The sequence below is a fragment of the Bos mutus genome, chromosome 10 (genome assembly GCF_027580195.1).
Source record: "Bos mutus isolate GX-2022 chromosome 10, NWIPB_WYAK_1.1, whole genome shotgun sequence".
Classification (NCBI taxonomy): Eukaryota; Metazoa; Chordata; class Mammalia; order Artiodactyla; family Bovidae; genus Bos; species Bos mutus.
In genome coordinates, this window is record NC_091626.1 from 84,949,648 (window position 1) to 84,973,851 (window position 24,204).

Sequence of the window (24,204 nt, forward strand, 5' to 3'; positions counted from 1 at the left end):
AGACATTTAAGTGAGCTTTTTTTTTTCCTCTTCAAATTTACAAGGTGCTTTCGTAGTGAGTTTGCTTTACAGGTCTTGTTCTTGTAGACTTTGGAAAGCTTGGAGACCCCAGAAGCGTTAGAATCAGGGGACCCAGGGGATCTGATGGCTCAGAAAAGGATCCGGGCAGAAGGGGCACTTTTGAGAGGGAGGGCGGAGAGCCCAGGAGGCCTGGGGCTTCATCAGATGTGATGGGGCTGCAGGAGGCACGAGGGGAGTGGACAGCTCAGTGAGAGCGGGCTCAGAGGTAAGGTAAAGAGAGGCTGGGTTCCAAGGCGATTCTCAAGTAGGGACACCCAGTGGGGAGAACTGTGAGTCTGCGCTTTCGTATCCTGGTTTTGTTTTTTCGGACAGTTCTCAGTAAATATCTTTCTTTTTCTTCTCCGTTAGCAGAGTGGGGCATGTGTGAGTCTGGGGGCAGCAGCGGCCTTTTCTTCTCGGCTCTGCTGCTCCCTGTGAGCCTGGCAGAGTGCCCTGACTTCTCGCGGTCCAGTTCCTCGCCTACAAATGTGAGCCCCGGTCTAGGAGACATCAAAGGCTGTTTTCCGTTTGTAACTGACGGATGCTTTTTGTGACTCCTCTCAGAGGTCAATTGCTAACTATCCTATAATATACTGGAGTTATATCTTTTATAACTTTCTCTTTTAAAGGCAGAAAACCTCAGTCCTGCTCAGCTACGTAGTCCAGTAGATGGGGGGTGGGGGGGCTCACTTCTGTAAAGAGCAGATGGCAAATATTATGAGCAGGCCACATGGTTCAGTTTTAGAAGCTTCTCATCTCTGGACATGGCTGTGTCCTGTAAAGTTTTATTTACGGACAGTGTACTTTGAATTTCATATAATACTCATGTGTCACAAAAACGTTAGCTTTTTTTTTTTTTTTTTCAGTAACTTAAAAATATGTAAGCCATCCTCAGCTCGTAGGCCATTTATGCAAAACAGACACGTTTGGTCCACAGGCTGGCTGGAGTGGGCTGACTTCCGAGTCAGTCCGCCCCCGCTCGGCAGCCGTCGGGGTTTTCCCGAGTTCCTGTCGTAGCCCTCACACCTCTCTGCCTTCACGGTCTTGTGCCATCATCTGTTCCTCCTACGCGCCTCAGTCAAGGACTGGGAGGCCTTCCTCTGCAGCTGCAGTCCCAGTTGGATAGGAGGTGCTCGCTGAATGCTTTCCAAATGAATGGTGTAGTAATTATACCGCTTACAGGACAAGCGGGTCTTCATGAAACATTGGGAAGTTACCGTTTCATTCCTAGAATGCAGCGTCGGTTTGAATAGACCCGTCTGGGAAGGTTTTTAGCATCTGCATTGTCGAGTGGCTCCCCCAGCATTTCAGAGTCTTCGATGCTTGCAAATACATTCTCCTTACCTGACAGCCACTGTTCTGAGAATTACTCAGCTGAGCAGCTCAGTGTCTGTGATTCTGAGTAAGGGAAGACGCTGTCAGATGAAAGGGGAAAGGGCTTGGAAAAGAAGGACAGAGCCGTGACAGGACAGACAGCACCGGAGGCCTTGATGGCTCCAGGTCTCCTATCAACACACCCTGTGGGTCCACAGGAATTTCTAGATAGCTTCATCTCCACTGTTGGCAGGCTTTTGAGAATACAGCCTATCTGTTGAGTCCAGACTCCCAGGAGGCTCATTTGAATGAGCCCCTGAAATCTTTATTTCATCCTTGTTTGTAATTTTACAGCAAGAGCTTTACAATTCCCACTAAGGAGTGATGCTCAGTAGCCAACGCACGCTGTTTGCCCCGGCTTCCCCTTTCCCGCGCGAGGCGCTCGGGGAAGATAGCCGTGTGCAGGGCTGTGTGCTGGCGGGTATAACGCCAGGATGCACAAAGGAGAAATTACCACCATTTACTTGTGTATTATTTTCTCAATTTGAAGCACTTGAATTCCAGAGCTCTTAAATCAAGAGGTTGAATTCCTGGCATTTTAAAGTAGACCACTTGAATAAGATGTTTAAACCATCCGAATGGCTTTTTTTTTTTTTTTAAATCACCCGTTTCTTGGATTATTTGCTCCTGAGATTTACTTAATTGAAGTTTTTGCCTTTTCACTTTACTTCGAATCAAATGGTTTCTATAGATAAGAAAGTTTTCGTTTTATTCTTCTGGGCAGAGTGGGTTTCATACTGCAGCCAGCGCCCCGGCAGGTGGAAGGAGGCAGTTTGCCACAAGTTTCACACAGAACACTGTATACACAGACGCATACTCAGGATTTCAGCCTAGACTTTCCTCCCCACGGGCATCGTGTCTATAAATGGCAGAGTTGCTACGTTTTCAGGGTCTTAGGCCCATAGCAGCTCAAAGCTGTGGCTGCTTAAAACCAGGCATCAAGAAGGGAGAAGATGAGGATGGGGAAAATATTAACAGTGAAATTACAAAATTGTGGACACTGATTCTAGACCATTTCCCTGGAGAAGGGCATAGCAGCCCACCCCAGTGTTCTTGCCTGGAGAATTCAGGGGTAGAGGAGCCTGGTGGGCTGTGGTCCATACGGTCGCAAAGAGTTGGACACAACTGAAGTAACTTAGCCAGAGAAGGCAATGGCACACCACTCCAGTACTCTTGCCTGGAAAATCCCATGGACGGGGGAGCCTGGAGGGCTGCGGTCCGTAGGGGTCACTGAGGGTCGGACACGACTGAGCGACTTTGCTTTCCCTTTTCACTTTCCTGCACTGGAGAAGGAAATGGCAACCCACTCCAGTGCTGTTGCCTGGAGAATCCCAGGGACGGGGGAGCCTGGGGGGCTGTGGTCCACAGGGTCGCAAAGAGTTGGACACAGCACTATGCGCACTGTAGATCATCTGCTTATACTAAGATGCAGAAGTGTGGTGGTGATTGTTGTTGTTCAGTCACTAAATTGTGTCTGACTCTTTGGGACCCCATGGGCTGCAGCTGGCGGGCTCCTCTGTCCTTCACCGTCTCCCAGAATTTGCTCAGATTCATGTCCATTGAGCTGGTGATGCCATCTACCATCTCATCCTCTGCCTTCCCGTTCTTCTTTTGAAGAAGTGTGGATGGTAGAATTAAAATCAAAATCACCTATTTGTAAAATACCTGTTTTATTTATGAGTGACTGTCTTAGGCCCTCAGGAAACAGCAGTAAGTACTAAGGTCTCTCCCCTGTGATATATATATTGTAGTGGGAAGACAGAAAGCAAACAAATAGAGAAATAAATATGCAGTGTGGTCTCAGGCAGGAAATATTTGCCATAAAAAATAATAAAGCAAAGCGAGGGGAGAGTGGTGGTCTTAGGGCGCTCTTTTAGGGAAAGTAGCCAGCAAAGGTCTTTCTGAAGAATTGATGTAGGAACCAAAATGATGAGATGGTACCAGTCGTGTCACCCTGTAGGGGGAGAGCTTTTTAGGCAAGGGCACGTGCAAAGGCCCTGTGGCAGGCACAAATGTGACTTGTTGAAAGAGCAGCAGTATCAGTGTGGCTGGAGAGGTATGAACAAGACAGAATCTTGTAGGGAAAGAATCGGGAGTGGTCAGCAGGGGCCAGGTCAGCATATATCATGAAATAAAGGCTGGAGTTCTATTCTAATTATGATGAGACACTACTGGACGGTTTTGAGGCAGGGCAACGCTTAATCTAATATCTTTTTTATAAAGATCACCCCTCCAAGAGAGTGGAGAACAGAGTGTCCGAGTGAGTGGCAGGGACTGTGCACGTGGAATCAGTTGAGAGGCTATTGCATGATCTAGATGAGGATGATGGCAGTTTGACCAGGGGGCCGGCCGCAGAGGTGGTCAGATGGGGTTGTTTACCAGAAACTCTGAGCAGAGGCCTTGAGCTTTACAACTTTTTCTCTGTCCCTATAATTCAAACCTAAGGTATAAACTTCCTGAATTGTCTGTCTGATTGAGCCTGGAAGTATGATCTAGTGTGACATCTTCGAGTAATTCTTCTCCAGCCTGTTCTAGCTCTTCTGAAGTCCATGAAGCTCCGCTAACAATCCAGTTTTTTTTTTCTTTTTCATTTTACTCATCACATTTTTCTTAGTTCCCAGGCATGTGTGTGTAATAACCTTTGGTTTTCAGGTAGGGATGGGGCAAAGAGGTTAAAATAAAAAGGATATCCTTTAGGTTTGGTTATAATAATCAGACTGTAGCTCTGTACACACTGAGCAATTTATAGAAGTTATTTTATGTGTGTCACCGTTTTTGCACAGGAGGCTCTTGATAAACGATGGATGCATGGTTAGACAGTTGGGTGGATGGCTATTTGATAAGTGGAGGCAAGGAAGGAAATAAAGTCTCTGTCTAACTTGGAGGAATGAGTTGGAAAAGGAGTTATTATCCATTTAATTTTATTTTCGCGGTAATCCCCACGAGCATCTTCAGCCATGCCCTGCCTTCTCTGTCCTTCAGCTGTGCAGCTCCATCCCCCAAACATGAGACAGGAGAAGGGGACTAAGCCATGGTCCCTGCCCGCTCTCTGCGAATCCCCTGCACCGGGGCCTGAGGACACTGCGCATACGAATCTGTGAAGCGCACAGTTCAGGATAAAAGACCTCAGCCCCGGGTGCCTCTCGTGGGGCTCCGACCTGCTGGAGAGCAGACACTCAGGCCTAGAGGAAATCGTGCCCTGGGAAAGCATATCTTTTAATTTAAAGATGTGAAACAGTTTAAACTGTAGACCTCAGTTCTCGGCGTTAGCTAGCTGTTACCATGAGAGTGATATAGTCAGACCGGGTCTTGATGACAATGATGACTTCTGGGAGGGGGGCGGGGGAGGGATAACAGCCTCCTACAGGTGTCTAAGTCACACACCACACAACCCACCCGTTTAAAGCATACCATTCAGCGGTTTGTAGTCTGGTTGCAGAGTTGTGAAGCCATCACCACGCCAGTGTTCTTGCCTGGGAAATCCCGTGGACAGAAGAGCATGGCAGCCCATGGGGTCGCAATGAGTTGGACACGACTTAGTGACTAGACCACCCCCACCACACTCTTCAGAGGCTCAAAATCTTGAGGTGGAAACAGTCGGTCCGTCATCACAATCATTTCAGAATAGTCTCATCATTTCAAGAAAAAAAAACCTTCAGCCATTGCTCCTCCCGCACACCCTCCATAATGGCCACTTATTAAATCAAATGTGTGAGTCATTGGCCTGCTAGAATTCGGGCTCTGCTCTGGAGCACCAAGCGACAGCGCCTGTGGGCTTGTCTGCAGCATTCAGGGGGGCGGGGGGCCCTGGCCCCCTGCTGGAGGCAGTGTCCACGGGCCCACCTTCCTTGCTGGCGTCCTCCAGAGTGTGTGTGTGACTGTGTGTGTCTGTGTGTGTGTGATTGTGTGTGTCTAGGTGTGTGTGTTTGTGTGTGTATCTCTGTGTGTGTGTGTGTGTGTATCTGTGTATGTTTGTGTGTGTGTCTCTGTGTGTGTGTATGTCTGTGTTTGTGTGTTTGCGTGTGTGTGTTGTGTGTGTGTCTCTGTGTGTGTATGTTTGTGTGTGTGTCTGTGTGTGTGTCTGTGTGTGTTTGCGTGTGGATGTGACTGTGTGTCTGTATGTGTTTGTGTGTCTGTGTGTGTGTCTGTATGTTTGTGTGTGTGTCTCTGTGTGTCTGTGTGTCTGTGTGTGTTTGCGTGTGGATGTGACTGTGTGTATGTTTGTGTGTGTGTGTCTGTGTGTGTGTCTGTGTCTCTGTGTGTGTGTAACCAGCACACTTACAGAGCACACACAGGGAAGAGCTCCACTTCGGGAGAAGGAGGAGGGAGACCTGTGAATTTTGAAGCGTTCTGTTACATCTCTTTTACCTGAAAATTTCTTCTTTCTCACGGAACTGCTTTTCCAAATGAGGGCCTTGGTGGATGAAAGAGTTTTCTGCTTTACTCTATTTCACAAGTGATTTATAACCTTGAGGCAGAGGCGCTCCAAATGGGGGGAAATGTGTACAGCAAGAAATACCCAGTTAAAGAGACGGGGAGGGAAAAAACCAGGTTCCTGTTTCTCTCTTTTTTCCTTCCAATGCCTTTTCAAGCACTAAAGGGCCAAGACATTTTTAAATGAGAAACCCATGGTGAATATTGTTTCTTGTTTTCAAACACAAAAACATTTCTTGCCCTGGAGTATTTTATGGCCCCCAGCACTTCTTTGATGTTTCAAGTTGCAGAGTGAAGATTGTCAGCTCTGGGTTGATAGATCCGTGCAACATCCTGAGGATGGAGTCGGGAAGAACGCAACGATGCCCACCTGTGTATCTTTGGCATGCTCTTCCAAAAATAGGACGCACGTTCTCCACACTGACTTTCCCTTTGTCTTTATCAGCATTTTGGTATTCCTTTGCTGCACAAGAACGTAAGGAGCTCCGAACTTGGGTTATCCAGTTCTGCTGCTGCTCTCAGACTGCCTCTGCAGCTCTGGGGCCTTCAGTGTGCCCGTTGGTAAAACTCACTCAGCAGCGCTTCCCAAAGCACTTCCATCCACCCGACAGTGTGAGTCTCGGTTACTCTGTCTCCTCATCACACCGCTAGGATGTTGTTGCTTAGTCCATAAGTTGTGTCCAGTTTTTTTGTGACCTGGTGGGCTGTAGCCTGCCGGCTCCTCTGTCCATGGGATTTGCCCGGTAAGAATACTGGAGTGCATCGACATTTCCCTCTCCAGAGGATCTTCCCGACCCAGGGATGGACACGTCTCCTGCACTGCCAGGCGGATTCCTTACCGCTGAGCCGCCAGGGAAGCGCCTACCCCTAGAATATCAACTCCTAAAGACGCATTTTCTTCTTCATTCATCCCTGTGTTCCCTGCCTTTAAAGCAGGACTTGGGTGTGGTAGGTGCTCAGTTAATAAGGGCTGAAGGAGATGAGCACACGCAGTGCTCCATGGAGTCGGGGAGCTGGACCTGGATGAATCGGAAGGGCCCCTCTGGCTTTTAAGCATTGGATCGTCCACGCCAAAAGCTCTCTCTGAAAACTGTCGTGACACGTTTTTATATGTGTAGGAAGGATAGCTGGGTTTTCATATGCCCTGATCTGAACCTTCTGTGTGTTTCCCTTTTCTGTAATCTTAAGGAGGAAGTTCTGTCTTCCTTCTTAATTTTCCTTCTTGTGTAGCTCTAAGAAGACAAGGTAATACAAGATTTTTCTACAAGATTTTTCTCTGTAGCCTCCTTTGAAGTGAAGTTCGTATACACATCTTATCCTGCAGGACAGGTTTCCTTTGTGTGTGTGCACGTCCGCTCACCTGTTAACACAGGCCCGGAGCCTGATGGGAAATCACACAGCAGACCTAAACCAGGTCTAGTCAATCTGCCTCTTCACACCCTTCACACTTCATGAGATTCTCACGACAGTCTGGTTGAGCTACGAAGATACTGGGCCACAGGCAGATTCCCGTGTCTCTTTGCTTTCCCAAGATACGGTAGAAGGACTTGTGGATGGCATTTGCAGGTATGAGGTAGACAGGGGGTAATATTTGAGGACTCCTGGATTATTTGGGGAAACTTGCTGTGGGTTGCCTTTGTATGCCAAGGTCAGACTTAAGGTTAGGAAAGGCCAGTACCAAAATGATATGTTTCTAAGAAAATACTTTGTCTTCTGCAGGAACCTGACTTCATTTTGCCTCACGGTTCTGTACAAATCGGATTTCTAGATCCTTGGTGTTAAGATTAACGGCCTGTCTCTACTGGCCGGTCATGAGCTGGATTCTGCGGGTCGGTTTGTTGTGGCTCTTTCCTCTGGGCCTCTCTGTTAGCGCCAGTGCAGAGAGATTTTCTCGTGTAGCCAGCGCTGAATATAGCTTTTCATTGTTTTCATTCTCCTGCGGGATGGAGCTCAGAGAGCCCTAAGGTGATCCGGCGCGTCCGGGGGAGGGCACTTGCGCGGGTCCACGGGCGGTCGGAGGCCGACTCTGTGTTTAGACTCCTCCCTCCGAGTCGCAGGCGCCCGTTCACGGCGCTCCCTCACCTCGTAGGTCGTGGAAAATGGCAGAACCAGGGTTGTCGGGGGTAATTCTTTGAAGCACTGTTATTGTGGTTGACGTTGATCACTTGCTACTTCAGTTGCATTCCATGATGTCAGGTTGACCACATTCACCTGCGGAAGAAGGAAAACAAGCCCTCTCAGAGAAGAGAAGGGCAGCGTTGTGTGTGCGTGAAGTCATAACACGGCCTCATTGTCTACCGCTGCGGCCATCAAGGATATACTCTTATAAAATAACCCAACAAGGCTGATGCTTCGACGTTATGAAAGAACCTACAGGGGCTGTCAAAACTCTATCTGGGTTAAAAACGGTTGCTCTGCTCCCAGCCCTCCTGAACAGAGGCTATTTATAATACAGCGCGGGTATTTGTGCTGCTGGCATTGTATGCATCCTGAATGAAGAGTCAGCTCTTTAAAAAGAACATTAAAAATGAAACTCGTGTTGTAGAAATCTGACTTCGCCCAATGAGATGGCAGGTGTCATAAACGGCTGCTTATTTCCCAAGGTGGTCAGAGCTGTCCTCTTGGCCCTGAGATATGTTGACCTGGCCTTCAGACCTTGCCCTCTTTTTTTTTTTTTTTTTTAAAGCAATGTTCTCATATGAAAATACATACATACTTCCTAACTGTCACTTGTCTGACTCTCAGGGGTGTGAACCCCCAACCTCCTAGGAGGTGGAGTTTATTGCCCCCGACTTCTGGACTGGCCTCACTCCAGCCTCCTGCCCCACCAGGTTCTGACTTCTTGCTTGGACCATTTCATTTTCCACTCCCATCAGGGGGCAAGAGGGATTGAAGAAACTCTTTTTAAAAGAAATTGTAAATCATACCTCAATACAGCTATTAAAAAACACACATGCACAAGCACTCTGATTAATGGACTACCCCACCACTACATGAATACTCTTAAGTGGTTTTTAAAAATAGCTCATTTGCTAGAGTGTTTTGGTTCAGGGTGTGTATTGTTGGGTTGTTGTTGTTAATGCATAACATTGATAGGAAAAGATAGAACTCTTACAGTAGTGCGTGCTGTATGTAGATTGGATAATATTCCCTTCTCACTTTATGATGATTTCTTGACTTTCTCCTTTGCTTTTCTCTGCTACTTAAGCATCAAGTCTCGGGCATTTTCCCAGTGTAATTGTTGATTAAGTGCTGCATATCCGGCGGTGATTATGAGAAGATTACTGTATTCAGCCTTTAATCTTGTGAGTGTCAAATATTTTACTTTAATGGTATCTTTATTATTATTATTATTCATAGTTCTTTCTGTCTGAGTAATGCAATCAGGCAAAATAAAGGTACTACCACAAGTTTGGCACCTTCAGAATAGTAATTCTTTGTCTCAGGATGGAAAGTGCCATCTGCAGGCGGCTCTGAATTGCTCGTTGGGATCCACGAGGGTGGGACTGGGAATGTCCCCGGCTTCCTGTGGTCGCAAGCAGCTAGGTCAGGAAGGACTCCATAGAGGTCTGCTGGAGGCAGTCCCTGGGGTCTCTCAGGACCCCGGGGCCAGGCCTGGGAACCGGAAGGCTGCCATGGGTGTTGGCGGCCCCTGCATCCTCGCTGCTGCTTGCCGTGTGTCCTTGGCATTTCCTCCAACGTTCTGCGTAAAGCGGTCAGCCGTCCAGAGCTTTCACGCTGAATACGCTCTGTAGACGAGAGTGGTCCAGGTGGACCAGCCGTCTTTTTTTGTTTTCTTTTAATTTTGTTTATTTATGTATTTTTAACACCCAAAGCATTTTGTATTTGGGTATAGCTGATTAACAATGTTGTAATAGCTTGGGGTGAACAGTGAAGGGACTCAGCCAGACACAGGCATGTATCCATTTTCCCCCAACCCACCCCGTCCCATCCAGGCTTGGACCAGCCGTCTTCTGATCTCAGTTCCCAATTCCCAGGAGCATCGGGGATTCTGATTGGAGTCACTGTGGCCACGTGACCGCCCCAGTCCAGCCCGCTGGTCCTGGAGAGCCGTCTCACATGTGAACCATGGCGACCAGGGTTCTCCCCGCAGGCGAGGAGGGGAGGGAGGGCTCCAGGGAGAGGCTCACTGAAGGGACTGACGCCAGCAGCCGGGCTGGGTTTGTGTGCCTTTGTGAGAAGGCCGGTGACCCCAGCTCCTCGTTCAGCCTTCGGACGCGTGACCACCCCCACGCTTCTGCAGGAATCCCGATGCATGTTCCGGAGCGGGAACCTCCAAAGGCAACTCCCAGGCGGCTGCTGATGGCTTAGCTGGGTGAACTCCGGTTACCCTTGCCACACAACCAGCAGACTTTAGGGTTCCTCCCCGAGGCACTGACGCCCCACTTCACAGACGGGGAAACTGCGGCCGGCAGGTAAGGGTGTCACCTGCTGTCGCGTCACTTGTTCTGCTGTGACTCGAATGCGGAAGCGACCCTGCTGCTAGGTGTGGGTCGTATCCACCAGCGGGCGGCCGCTGCCGCGTGGGTTTGTAGGAAGAGCAGTAGGTACTTAATAGGGAGCTGGCTGGTTACACATTGGCCTGAAATGGAAAATTCACGGGGAATAATCCACATATGGAGTAATAGTCATGCACATCATGAGGACTTAACCTCGGCATGAACTTTCTATATAGAAACCTAAAGTCCGTCTAAACGTTTTGATTGGACTCCGAGTCATAGGGTCGCATCACTTTGGGTAGAGAATGTCACTGGGGTGGTGTTCTGACTTGTCTAGCCGGTCTCACCCTCTCCTCATCACTCAAAGGATGGCATTGTCTGTCATATGGGGGGATGTCGCTAACTGGAAAACTAGCTAATCAGTCAGTGCTGCCTAACAAAATCACAGGGCTGGGGAGGTTGCTGCCATTTCTCCGAGAGTGATTATTGTTGGGGGTGAGTATTGAGTGAGGGGGAGAAACCCTGTCTATACCGATGCTCCTGCTGTGGAAAGAGCCCTGGGCTGACAGTCTGGGTCCTGGGGGCCAGGCCCAGCCACTGACCATCCGTGGGACCCAGCACGATTGGTTCCTTATGTGTGCTCTGAGCCAGTGCCTCTACGCACCTGAGTGTGTGTGTCGGTTTATGCGGACAGGCACATACCACATACATTATTCTGATCATAACGGCCGTTCTGTGTCAGTGCATACGGAGCTGGCCTTTTCATGGACTTCAGAGCTTTTCACTGTGTGACTGCACCCCTGGATTAAACCCCTCATTCAGTTCAGTTCAGTTCAGTTCAGTCACTCAGTCGTGTCTGATACTTTGCGACCCCACAGACTGCCACACACCAGGGTTCCCTGTCCATCACCAACTCCCGGAGTTCACTCAAACTCATGTCCATTGAGTTGGTGATGCCATCCAACCATCTCATCCTCTGTCGTCCCCTTCCCCTCCCGCTTTCAATCTTTCCCAGTATCAAGGTCTTTTCCAATGAGTCAGTTCTTCCCATCAGGTGGCCAAAGTATTGGAGTTTCAGCTTCAACATCAGTCCTTCCAATGAACACCCAGGGCTGATCTCCTTTAGGATGGACTGGTTGGATCTCCTTGCAGTCCAAGGGACTCTCAAGAGTCTTCTCCAACACCACAGTTCAAAAGCATCAATTCTTCGGCACTCAGCTTTCTTTATAGTCCAACTCTCACACCCATACACGACTACTGGAAAAACCATAGCTTTGACTAGATGGACCTTTGTTGGCAAAGTAATGTCTCTGCTTTTAAATATGCTGTCTAGGTTAGTCATAGCTTTTCTTCCAAGGAGTAAGTGTCTTTTAATTTCATGGCTGCAGTCACCATCTGCAGTGATTTTGAAGCCCGAAAAAATAAAGTCTGACACTGTTTCCACTGTTTTCCCATCTGTTTGCCATGAAGTGATGGGACCGGATGCCGTGATCTTAATTTTCTGAATGTTGTGTTTTAAACCAACTTTTTCACTCTCCTCTTTCACTTTCATCAAGAGGCTCTTTAGTTCTTCTTCACTTTGTGCCATAAATGTGGTGTCATCTCCATATCGGAGGTTATTGCTATTTCTCCCGGCAATCTTGATTCCAGCTTGTGCTTCTTCCAGCCCAGCGTTTCTCATGATGTACTCTGCATAGAAGTTAAATAAGCAGGGTGACAGTATACAGCCTTGATGTACCCCTTTTCCTATTTGGAACCAGTCTGTTGTTCCATGTCCAGTTCAACTGTCAGTTGCTTCCTGACCTGCGTACAGGTTTCTCAGGAGGCAGGTCAGGTGGTCTGGTATTCCCATCTCTTTCAGAATTTTCCACAGTTTATTGTGATCCACACAGTCAAAGGCTTTGGCATAGTCAATAAAGCAGAAATAAATATTTTTGAACTCTCTTGCTTTTTCGATGATCCAGTGGATGTTGGCAATTTGAACTCTGGTTCCTCTGCCTTTTCTAAATCCAGGTTGAATATCTGGAAGTTCACTGTTCACGTACTGTTGAAGCCTGGCTTGGAGAATTTTTAGCATTACTTGGCTACCATGTGAGATGAGTGCAATTGTGCGGTAGTTTGAGCATTCTTTGGCATTGCCTTTCTTTGGGATTGAAATGAAAACTGACCTTTTCCAGTCCTGTGGCCACTGCTGAGTTTTCCAAATTTGCTGACATATTGAGTGCAGCTCTTTCAGAGCATCATCTTTTAGGGTTTGAAATAGCTCAACTGGAATTCCATCACCTCCACTAGCTTTGTTCATAGTGATGCTTCCTAAGGCCCACCTGACTTCGCATTCCAGGATGTCTGGCTCTAGGTGGGTGAAAACATTCACTAGTCTTAGATATCTTACAGTGTTGTGAGGTGACATTTTCTTGGTGTTCATTTCCTGAACTGAGTGAGGTTGAAGGCCGTTTGTATTTCTTTTTCTGTATATTTCCTGCTTGTGCCCTCCACTCATTTTTTTCCCCTTGAATTTTTCTTTGTCTTTCCGCACCTCATTTTCCAAAGAGGTAATGATTCAAGCCCCAGTCAGTTCTGCACTGAGGAACATTTTAGCTGGGGGAGAGACCTGATGGCTGTTTACTGAGAAGTCCTTTACCCAGGAGAAGAGCCTGCATCGGCAGTGGAGGCCGGCTCGGTTTGCCTGGTTCCTCTCCTCCTCCCCAGGGTCGTGGCAGTGGGGTCACGCCAAGCTCCTCAGCAGGCCTCAGCCTTGGTAGGGGGAATGCCTGCCCGATAGCGGAGCTGCGTCTGTTTTCGCTGAATGAACAAAAAGAGAATGTGGCTTCATGGAGCAGGATCATCCAGCTCTGTAGACGTTGACCTGCGTTCAAATTCTCTTGGCTTCAGTGTTTGCAAGCCATGTGAACCTCCCTGGGTCTCAGTTCACTCCTCTGTAATATGGGAATAATAATACCCACGCTGCCAGGCCGTTGGTAGCGATAGAGGAGCACAGTGACTGATGGCTTCCGGTGTTGGTGTCATTGTTGTGATCAGGACTGTCCTGCCGTCACGGTCAGCCGGGCGAGTGGCAGTAGGGGCCTGGGCTGAGACAGAGCGATTGGTTCCTGCGATGACCGTATTATATGAGACTGACCGTGTTCTACTATTTGAGATGACCATATTATATGGGACTGTGATTTCTGCACCATCCGCGTCTTTGATGTAAGAGTTTATTTGCACCTGCATCAATTTCTTTGGTCCTGTGACCATGATTTTATTACAGGCTTTGAGTCTCTGTGGCTAGACATAGTACATAGTGCCCGTCCGGTTTTCTGTCCTTGAAAAGGGAGAGAAACTTGAAAGTGTCCTTGAATTCTTAGTGGGAAAGATATAAAAACTCTCCTTCTCACTTTGCCTCCCAAAAGAAGTCTTAAGAGATAAAAACAAATAGATCTTTGTCTCTGCATCCCTTAAACCCAACCTAAGAAATTAACAAAGGAAGATGGAGGGACTGAAATAAGACTCCCAGAGAAGAGGCGGACTCCTCCTGATTGATTCCCACAGAGCTGCTACTTACCTACAGCTAGGAAAATTATCTGCTTGGAAATACCAGTCCAGCTCTCTGGCTTCACAGGAAAGAGTCACTGCGTCTGGCTGGAAAAGCTCTTAGGGAGGAGAGTGGAGTGAATTACAGCTGACTGTTTAGTACCATCTCATTCATAGATTTCTGCCTTTCCCCCCCAGTGGATCATTCGCAGTCTCCTTTTTAGTATATAATCGTTCATTTACAATTTTCATGTTTGCTATAGCTGGGTGTATGTTAACTATCGGCATTCTGTAATTATGTTGTCTATTTGTCATCTCTTTCCATGGCGGCAAGAGCAGTAAGCAAGAATTCTTCCGATAGCAAGACTTTTAATTTATAATTCCCTCCCCCCAGACCATTTAGACACTGATACGTTTCACTCACACTCCAGACGCAGTTCAGTGAATGCATCAAGTTTTAAGCTCAGAAATGCCTCGGTCCTCCTAGAGATTCCTAAGATTTTGGTTGTATTCATTCAGTCTGCAGCCATTTATTGAGCAGCCACTGCACACAGTGCGGAGGATATATCTCTCAATAGAACAGACACAATAAAACATCCTGCAGTCAGGGAACAGACGGGCTGCCTGCCGACCCCTAAACCACGTGTCCAGCTGGCGGCAGTGTGTGTGTCCCCTAGGCTGCCGAACACTTGCCTACTCCCAGCTCTACTCCCAGTTATAATGAGGAATATGGTAAGAAGTTAGAAGCCACTGGCTATCAAAGCTATTATTTCACATTAAAGTCCCCCTATACGATACTGGCAGCTGAGACGTACATGGGAAACATGATGGAGATCATCAGATTAGTTACAGACATCCCAGATTCTGTGTGCCAGTCAAAGTAGAGGTACATCAAGGTGATCCTGTCAGGAAACAAGGCTGGGATTAGAGGGCGTGTTCCTGATGTGTGGACCAGGTGAGCAGAGGGACTGTTGACAGTAGCTGCAGCCTCATGCCTCACACGGAGGTTCCAGTGCCCTAGATTATAACTGACCCCTGGGGACGATCCCCAAGACTGGACTGTCCTGGTGCTGTGAGTACACACGGTGGGTCCTTGCACAGTGTCTGGAGCGCAGATGAGACTAAAGGACCCGTGACAGTGATGTCAGAGCGTGTCCTGCTGGTGGGTGATGCTGAAAGAGCAGCTCCTGACGAGAGAAGGGGTCTGGGGGAAGTTAGGCGGTTGGAAATACTCTATCCAAAAAGGCTTATAAGTGAGCTCCGCATAGTCATTCAACAGCTCTTTTTTTTAGTACTTGTAGAATGTGCCAGAGTGTGAACACGTCAGAGGCCCTGCCTGTGTGGAGCTTCCATTTCAGTGGGTACGGCAGGATGGACAGATGGCCAAATGTAATGTCACGTAATGTCATGCAGATGTGAGTGCTGCAAAGAATTGTACATGGGATACACGAATAAAGTGATCAAGGTATCCTGCTGCTGGTAAGTCGCTTCAGTCGTGTCTGACTGTGTGCGATGGACGGCAGCCCACCAGGCTCCCCCGTCCCTGGGATTCTCCAAGCAACAACACTGGAGTGGGTTGCCATTTCCTTCTCCAGTGCATGAAAGTGAAGTCGCTCAGTCGTGTCTGACTCCCTGCAACCCCGTAGACGGCAGCCCACCAGGCCCCCTGTCCCTGGGATCCCCCAGGCAGGAGCACTGGCGTGGCCGCCGTCGCCTTCTCCGGAAGGTGTCCCACTAGCCCTTTTTTTGCATTTCACTCATTCTCAATACGAGAAGGAAACGCTGGGGAAAGGGGTGGTCAGGGTTTGTTTCTTTGGGATTTTTGGGGGGTTTGTGTTTCTACACCCAAATCAATACAGGGCTTTTTGTTTTTTTTTTTAATTAGAGGATAATTCTTTACAGCCTTGGGTTGGCTTCTGCCACACACAACGTGCATCAGCCACAAGCACACACATGTCCTGTCCCTCCTGAGCCCCCTCCACGCCCTGCCCCGTCCCGCACCTCTGGGTGGCCGCAGAGCACCAGGTTGAGCTCGCTGGGCCAGTACAGCGGCTTCCCACTGGCTGGCTCTTGTACACATGGTTGTGCATATATGTCAAGGCCACAAGGCTCTTACTGCATCTTTAAAATATTACGGGTAAGACTTAGGAATCGTTTGGCATCTTATTGTTTCTGTAGCTGGAAACCTTAGACCTTATTCATCACCTGCTGGACTGATCCTTTGGCACAGGCTTCTTGCCATCTAAAATCTTCCTGGTATCCTTGTCTCAACTGTTGTGGCCTGCTGAGTCAAAGCCACTGAAATTAATGCAATTTCAGTGTCATTTTCTTTGAGAATTAACTCACATTTCTGGGCTTGAGATACTGACCAAACAATGTCTGGCCTCATCTGAACCTGGATCATCGTTTTTTTTTGTTTTTTTTTTGCCCAAGAAATTTCAGATTTCAACAAGAAACTTGTTCTCCTGAATAATGACATTGATGGGAAGATGAGCATTCACAGGCCTCCTCTTGTAATGGAAACACAGCCTGATAGTCTTTATCATGTTCTGTAGGTGATACAGATAGTCAAAAAGTAGCCAGTTTCTATTCACCCACCCACTTGTCAGCCTGGAACCCCTTTCGTTTCTTTCCAAGGAAACTGGGATCTATATTGAAATGATTGAAGTCCCTCTGAAGGGTTCTTCTGAGACGCTTCACAATAATGGTATGACCCTTCAGAGTGATGTCAACATTTTCTGGAATGTCAGAAGTCTAATTGTTGAGGATGGACTTCCTTCTCACAGTGGAGACAGCAAAGAACTGTTTCTATTTTTAATTAAACTTTGTAAGATAATTGTAGATTCAAATGCAGTTGTAAAAAATTGTAGTATGAGGAAATTATGTTTTTCCTGTTGGTAACATCTTGCAAAACTATATTATAATATATGTAACCTCATCTGTATAAAAGAACCTTACTAGGGTTTCGATAGGCATTGTATTAAGCCTGTTAATCGGTTTGGGGGCAATGACATCTTTACTGTGTTGAGTTTTCTAATCCATGAACATGGTATGCCTCTCCATTTATGTAGAATCTTTGATTTCTCTCATTTGCATTTTGTAGTTTTCAACATGCAAGTCCTATACATGTTTTGTTATATTTACAGCCAAATATTTCATTTTTATTGAACAATTGTAAAATGTTGGGTGTCCACTCATTCATTGCTAACATATAGGAATACAGTTTATCTTGTATGTTTATCTTGTATTGTGAGACTTTGCTGAATACACTTGTTAGTTCTAGGAGGGTTTTTTGTTTGGTTTTTTTTTGTAAGTTCCTTGGGATTTTCTATATAGTTCAGTTCAGTTCAGTCGTGTCCGAGTCTTTGCGACCCCATGAATTGCAGCACGCCAGGCCTCCCTGTCCATCACCAACTCCCAAAGTTCACCCAAACTCCTGTGCATTGAGTCGGTGATGCCATCCAGCCATCTCATCCTCTGTCATCCCCTTCTCCTCCTGCCCCCAATCCCTCCCAGTATCAGGGTCTTTTCCAGTGAGTCAGCTCTTCACATGAGGTGGCCAAAGTATTGGAGTTTCAGCCTCAGCACCAGTCCTTCCAATGAACACCCAGGACTGATCTCCTTTAGGATGGACTGATTGGATCTCTTTGCAGTCCAAGAGATCTCTATATAGACAGCCCTGCAAATAAGGGCAATTTTATTTCTTCCTTTTTAATTTATATGCCTTTATTTCATTTTCTTGCCTTATCTCACTGGCTATGTTAAATAAGAATAATAGTACTGTGTTAAATAAAAATGGTGGTAGCAGACATCTTTGCCTTGTTCTCAATTATAGGGAGAGAGTGTTTAGTCTTTTCTCATTAGGCATAATGTTAGCTGTAGGGTTTTTGTAGATCTGCTTGACAAGTTGGATAAATCCCTTTCTATTCTGTTTGCTGAGCACTGTTTATCAGGATTAAATTCTACATTGTTCATATGCTTTTTCTGCATCCACTGGCGTGATACGCTTTCTCTTTCATAGCCTGTTGATAGAGTCAATTACTTTGATTGATTTTGGAATACTGACCCAGTCTTGCATCTCTGGAATAAACCCCACTTAGTCACAGTATATAATTCTATTAAAATATTCTTGAGTTATATCTGTTAATATTTTGTTAATTTGCTCTGTAACTTGTCTCTTTTGTATGCTCCTTCGCTGGTGTGCTTTCTTCTTTCTGCCTTTCAGAGTCTTCTTTTGTTTGTCTTATATTTAATGTCCACCATTTCTAGGTATATTTAGTGGGAAGAATAGGTTAAAGTACATCTCTTCCCTTTCCTGGAAGCAGGCATCCCTTCAGATGGTCAGTTTTTAGGTATACTTTTAAGCAGCCGTATAATTTACTATCAGAAGGAAAGACATTCCTGAATTCAGGCCTTGATGAATAAAAGAGTCCCATCAGATTACCAGTTTGACCTGCTCGATTCTAAAAGAAGCTGAACAAAGAAATTTAGCCTGAGCAAAAAGGTATAACCACACTAACTTCTCAGTGTCACTTCCTGGGCTTCCCTGTTAGGGTCACCCAGGTGTCAGGGACATTATGCAGGCTCTCACCCCAGCAGATCAGTGCATGCCAATGGGAGCCTTTAATGAACGTCAGTCCACCGTGGTACCGACAGCATCCATTTCAATTTCGTTTCCTGCAAGCTGCTGGTAATGCCAGATATTCAGAAGAAGTTGCTGTAGGCCCTGCTGCCTGCTCTCAGGTGCCTCTCATAGTTATTTGCCAAACGATTGTGCGTCAGAAGGGGCCTGAAACTTAGATCAAGGGGAACTTGGCTTCTGCTGGAGACTGATGATACTGACTCCTCAGGGAGGTGAGTTCTCAGAGGGTCAGTGATAATCTCTTCTGCACCAAAGGAGCTCTTGTTCTTTACCTTCGGTGGTTAGCTTATCTTTCAGCCTTTCTTAGGATTTCCAAGAAGCATGGCCTGGTAGCAAAGGTCACCCAGATTCAGTGGGGGAAGTGATAGGCCCCCCTGGTTTCAAAGGTCCTCTCCATGGTGAAGTTTTCAAAACAGCTGGTATTTCCTCTGATTCTCCTCTTATCTTCCTTTCCTTTAGCAAATATTTACACGCACCTACTGTGGGCACGGTGATTGAGTAAGAAATGACCCCTGCTCTCAAGGAGTGATAGGCAGATGAAGGTACATATGGCCATAGTTCGAGGTCACTCAGGAGCAGACAAAATGTCATCAAGGGTCAGATGCAGGTGACCTGGTTTTCCGCTGGTGAAATCAGAGCTGTCGCTTCTAGAGTTGGGAGGATTTCAGCAGCGGGGGGTGGAGGTGGGGCTGCTGGCAGTGGGGCCTGGGAGGCCAAAAGGGGAGGCATAGACTGTCCAGGGAGCAGAGCATGTGGGCTGACCTGGGCAGAGAATGGTACTTTCCTGACCAGCGCTCCGCTGCCCAGCCATTGGAAGTAATCATCTTTCCCCCATGTAACCTTTAGAACCATGATGTCTTTCCACTTACATTTTTCCTTCCACTTTACCTAAAGTGGGCTTTGGTGGTCATCCTTCATTTGTACACTTGAGTTTAGACTTCCAAATGTGCTTACCTCCCTAACAGCATGGCTTAAATGGCACCACCACCATCCCCCACCAGCTAAGATATGTCGAAGTCCTAACCCATCCACCCACCCCCTCCCCACGCCCCAGTATCTGGGAATGTGACCTTATTTGGAAACAGGGTCTTTGCAGATGGAATCAGTTTGTGTCTTGTTGTCTAGATGAGGTCATTAGAGCGGGCCCTCACCCACGGTGACTGGCATCCTTGTTAGTAGAAGATTTGGACACACACACATACACACACCTGGGAGAAACTCCATGAAATGACAGGCAGAGCCTGGAGGGTTGCAGCTGTGAGCTCAGTGGGGCCAGGATGAGTGACCAGCCCTGGGAGAGGCAAGAAGCAAACGGTTTCAGAGAGGGCCTGGCCCTGCCAACTCCTTCATCCTGGACTCCAGCCTTCAGACAATAGGATAATACATTTCTGTTGTTTTAAGTCGCCCGGCTTGTGGTGCTTTATTACAGCAGCCCTTGTTGTTGTTTAGTCGCTGATTCGTGTCTGACTCTCTTGCGACCTGTCCCCATGGGCTGCAGCCCGCCAGGCTCCTCTGTCCGTGGGATTCTCCGGGCAAGAGCGCTGAGTGGACTGTCATTTCCTTCTCCAGGGGTCTTCCGTGCTGCTGTGTTGACAGGTGGGTTCTCTACCGCTGAGCTGCCAGGGAAGCCCTGGGAACCAGGGTGCCCGTGTGCACCCAGCCCTGCACTCGGGAAATTCAACGTGGATTCTGCTCCATCCGGGCAGTTCATCTGTGCCTGTTGAGGTCACGTCGGTGGCTCTCAGGCAAGCTTTGCAGGAGGGATCGGTCATCAGAGGGATTCCGTGGTTCTCTGGGATGTCCATGGAGGACAGTGAGCTGGTTACAGGCAGTGGGGGGAGCCGCACAGCCTATACTGATACAGGTCCCATCAGAAAACGGGGTAGACTGGCCTCCACGCGTTCTAGGGCAGGGGTCTAACCTGGCGGTACGGTTGTCAAGGCTGTGCTTCCACAGCAGGGGCACAGGTTCGATCCCTGGTCGGGGAACTGAGATATCACAGGCCGCATTGTGCAGCCAAAAGGAAAAAAGAGGGGGTTTTAGGGTAAAAGACTTGAGTTTGTTTCCTCCATCTCTTCCTCCTGCCAGATGCTGATGAGCCCCGGGAAGCGTGTCCTGTGACCCTTCCAAAGCCACCCTGATAGTAAGAGTCAGGGCTTGAACTCAGACCTTAAATCTCATGTCTCACATCCAGACCGCTGAGATTTCTGAAGCGACTCTAAAGTCTGTGGTTCAGACTTCAGAAAGTTTTCTGGGGGAGCACAGAATTTTAAATTATACCTTTAGATTATTCTGTACTTACCAGGGAAACAAAAAGAAGAGGGATTTTTAAAAAGAAAAAGCAAAAAAGAGGAACAGGTTGAGCTTCAGGAACGGGATTTGATAGCATAAGTACATGCATCTTTAAAATAAAGGACTCCAAAGTATCTAGTTTTACTATGTGTCAGTGACAAAAAGAAAAATCCGCTCCTGGCCTCAAGCGGATGGAAAGTCCCAGCTCGCAAGTTCATTCATTAACCGTCTGACCCACACGTTGCAGGCAGAGGGTAGAATTTATAAAATCAGCAGCTATTATATGACCTCAGACGCCACAAGCTGCACTTTTAGCCTCATTCTGAGTTTCCCGTCCCTCCGCGGGGTGAAGCAGAGCCCCTAACGTCGTTTCAGTAGGTCTCATCTTTCCAGACTTGGTTTGAATCAGGAGTGTGGGGTGCCGGGTAGATTCATGACAGCAGCGGCAGTGCACACACGGCGTCCTGGCAGCTTTAAATCGATATCTCTTCTAAAGGTTCCCGGGAATGTCACTTACAAGGCACCTCGCTTGCGTGAGTGCCCTTTTGTATTGGGTGCCCTCGAATGTAATTTCTATCAGGAGGACATAAAGGAGGCCCGGAGGGGAATCGTTTTGCTCGGCAGCACACTTTGAAAGGAAGGAGGGGTTGTTGTTATTTTGTTGTTGTTGTTACTATTATTGTTTCTTGGGTTCCTCCAACAAAGACATGCCGGGTGGCTTTCAAAAGACTCTCCGGGCAAATGCTTCCTGTCACCAGTGATCAGCGCCCTGCCTCTTTGAAATCCAGAAGTGGCTTTATGAAATGATGGTGACCCTGCCAGGCACTGGGAACCAGCCTCTCCAAGAAATGGACGCTTCCCTCCTCTTCTGTCCCCCAGTGTGGCCCGCGAGTGCCGTCGCTTTAAGCAGCCGTTGGCCCGAGATGGGGTTGCTTCACCCAGGGCTGTGGAAAAACAAGGTTAGAAGGTCAGAGGCTTTTGTTGATCGTGAACAAGAGGGATTAGTTAAACCAATATTGAGAGATGGTTTTGCACAACTCTCGGAGGCTCCTGTTACTCCCAAAGAGGTGTGCTGTCTCAGCCCTCGTTGGCACGGATACAGGTGAAGGTGCATCAGGACCTTTGTTACATAACCCTTCCCCGTTATATAATTAAGGGTCCTGTTTTTTCTTGCCCGGGTTTACATCGACTGAAACGGGGATAGAAGATCGCAACAGTTCATAGTTTCCTGTAATAGCGGAGGCAGTGATGTTATTGATTAAAGCACAGGGGACCTGTGGGTCATCAGCCATGCTCTGATGCAGGATAAACTGTGTATGTGTGAGACAGTTTGTGTCTGAAGAATAGAGAATGCGTTCAGACACATCATCCCGCAGGTGAGGAGTTTGAAAGGATGACTTTCAGATTCTGGCTTGTGAGAACCATCTGGTCTCAGCCCCGGCGTGTCTCTAGGTGGTCAGAGCCCTGAAGCTGGCCGAGGTGTGGAAACGCACAACACGGTGGGGGTTTTCAGGGCTGCCGTGAGGCGGCTCCTGTGACTTCCCACACCTAGCCCAGGTCGAGTAGGAGACATTGCAACCCAAGGGCAGGTAGGGTCCTGGAGACTTCAGCCCACACTTGCCTGCAGCCACCAGCTCACCCACCTCTGAAGAGCTCACCCACACCTCTGAAGTGGCTCCGAGCCCCTGCGTCTACCCTGGCTCCCGGTTATTTCAGATATAAATGTGGTCGCTGTCGTTGGCGCGTCCCCAGCCAATGGAGCAGACCTGGAAACCAGTTCCCCTGTGGTCCCCTCCTCCCGTCCGTGCCGCCCTGCAAGCCTGTAGAAGGAGCAGGTCTGTCCAAGGCCCTGGCTCAGAGACACCCCAGGCCCAGAACCAGGACCCCACGGGCGGCCATGCCGTTACCGGACTTCCTCCCGACTCCAGACGGGAGGGCTCTGTGTTGTCCCTTTTGGGGCCCCGGCACCCCAACTCTCTGGCTGGAGCCTTCTGAACAGCTCTGGTCCTCGGGGCGTGGTGCCCGCGTCCTGCTTCAACAGGACTGCGGTCGGTCGTCAGTGGTGTGAGGGACACGCCTCTCTCTCTGCCGGGGGATGCAGCCCGTGCTTTGCCCCCTCCCCACCACGTGGGCCTGGGCGCTCTGCACTCCCTTCTCAGCTCCCGCCAGCCCCCCACCCCACCCCCCACCCCCAGGCCTGGACTCTCCTGACTTGCGGAATTCGCTGTGGCCCAGAGGCCAGGCTCACTTCTTTCTGCAAAGCAGTGCTGTTTCGCTTCAGATACTTCCTGAGAAGCAAGTACTGACGCCAAATGGGGTGGTAGGTAATTTCAGTTTTTCTTCTTTTTATACCCTTCTCTCTTTAAATCAAATTATCTACAATGAACATGTCCTGTTTGTTTTAGTTGGAAAGAAAAAATATATAGATTGTAAAATAGCAGTTGGTGAGACAGCAGATAAAAACAAGGAGTCTTTTTTTTGTTCAGCAAAATAGCAACAGTAAGATCATCCCAATATAAATCAATGCAAAAATATTAGGCAGCCCTGCTCCTCCTCATCAGGTAATAAATGGCCTTTCACAGGTGAGATGAGGTGGAGCGTTACCGTCAACCTCGGTCCTGATGTTTTTGCAGAGCTGCTGGGTATGTTCTACTCCGGTAGACAGCATGGGGACTTATTACAGGGTTGTTGGGAGGCTCACATGAGAAAATAGATGTGAGGGTACTTTATAAATGGAAGCTATTATTTTCAACAAAAAATAGAGAACTTCCATCTACTCTGGGAGTCAAGGCAGGACACTGTGAGGAGGTTTATACAGTTTAACACAGGGGCAGATGCGACCATGATGATCTAAGAACTTAAGTCCATCTATTCGTTTGGTAAATATGTACTGGGGTTTGGGGCTTGACACAGTTCTTGGTGCCTGGGATTCATCAGTGAAGAAAATGGACACAAATTCTTTCCTCACAGAGCCTAGTGAGAAAGAGGAGAAACCAAAAAAGACTTAAGAAATGAAAAAGAAGTCAAAATAACAACAGCAGTGGGTAACACTTCAGTAGTGCTTACTTTGTGCCAGACGTGTATTTAATATATTTAATCCCAAATACCGGGCTTCCCAGGTGGCTCAAAGGTAAAAAAAAATCCACATGCCAGTATAGGAGACCTGGGTTTGATCCCTGGGTCAGGAAGATCCCCTGGAGGAGGAAAAGGCAACCCACTTGAGTATACTTGCCTGGAGAATCCCATGGACAGAGGAGCCTGGTGGGCTACAGCCCATGGGGTCGCAGAGTCAGACGCGACTGAGCGAGCATGCACACACTTAGGTAGTCTTATCCCCCCACTGGGGGAAATGTCCCATAGAGAGGCGAAGCGACTTGCCCAGCGTCACACAACTAATGAGACTGGCCCTGG

At 47.9% G+C, this 24,204-nt stretch overlaps 1 protein-coding gene and 1 pseudogene across 1 annotated transcript in view; one reads left to right on the plus strand and one right to left on the minus strand.

Moving 5' to 3' along the window:
• The window catches only part of FOXN3 (forkhead box N3), a 256,783-nt gene that overhangs the window by 160,148 nt on the left and 72,431 nt on the right, over positions 1–24,204 (plus strand).
• On the minus strand, positions 16,102–23,461 carry LOC102281710 (large ribosomal subunit protein uL6-like; annotated as a pseudogene).